This window comes from Canis lupus, chromosome 15 (assembly GCF_003254725.2).
Source record: "Canis lupus dingo isolate Sandy chromosome 15, ASM325472v2, whole genome shotgun sequence".
In the NCBI taxonomy this organism is placed as follows: domain Eukaryota; kingdom Metazoa; phylum Chordata; class Mammalia; order Carnivora; family Canidae; genus Canis; species Canis lupus.
This window is the reverse complement of record NC_064257.1, coordinates 32673679-32674868: the sequence shown is the minus strand read 5'-3', so window position 1 is coordinate 32674868 and position 1190 is coordinate 32673679.

Genomic DNA, 1190 nt, shown 5'->3' with positions numbered 1-1190 from the left:
CCTTGTAAGGCCTATTGTCTGAAGTAGGTAAAATTCTTTTTCCAACGTATAAACTTAGGATGGGTCTAGGCCAGAAGAGTTTGACTGAAATAAAAAAATACAAACTTTTCTCCCATAGTGATGAGACAGTCACAAAACATCACTCTTTGTAAGAAATCTTGATGTTTAATTAAAAAAAAAAATGCTGGCAGCAAGCTGTGGATTCATTTTGCCTGGCTGTGCCAGTTTCCCAAATCTAGCTGAATGGAGATGATGTTTTGAGTATGCACTCCATGAAATAATTTAAATCACTGGAAATTTGTTCTTGTTGTTGTGTTTTGTTTCACTGTTGAGTTTCTGGATTCTTGGAACCTAGATCTGAATTTCTGCGGGGTGTTCATTGAAAAAAAAAATGAGTAAAATAAATCATTCAAAGGGAAAAGGAGGCGCAAACAGAACCCTGAGAACCTAAAGTTTTAATAACATTTTATGTTTACTTCGTAAACTCCACTACAAGTCATTTCTTCCTGACAGTTATTTTAGAGGCCAAAGAAATAAATTTGTCTTGTGCACAATTGCTATGAATTTTTTATAGAATCCACATTTTTTTTCCTCTTATTGTCATGGCTTTCTGGGGTCTCTTTCCAGCACCACACACACAGCCCTCTTCCTCAACCATGTTATCTCAAGGCAGACACAGAGAATTTGTATAAAATGAAAGCTTTCCCAATTGAAGGGTTAGAGGAAAAGAAGGAAACCACAAAAGCTGTCTCCTCATCCTGTAACAGAAGACTACAAGTAGTCACCTTATTCCTGGCCTTCTGGAAGGGCGCTCAGGGCCCATGGAAGCCTCTTGAGAATAAACCAATAATCCCTGGCGGTCAGCACTGCATTTATTCTGTTCTCCAGGCGTGAAGTCTGAAATTGCCCTCAAAAATATAGAATTTACCTATTTTTGCTTTTTAAAATCTCTTTCCAAATTTCTAATTTTTTTTTTAGAAAAATCATTTTGTTTGTTCAGTAATAGTTTTTATTTTGATTTTAATTCAAAGGTAAACCTAGCCCCCCGGTGCCTACAAAGTTCCCGAAGAACAAGGAAAAGCATGGCTTGTTCTGGAGCGGTATGTTCAGTAAAAGAAGTTAGGATCTGGAGAGATCTTACATATCAAAGGATCTAGAAGATCTCATGAAAGGAGGCTTTGAGGTTTGTA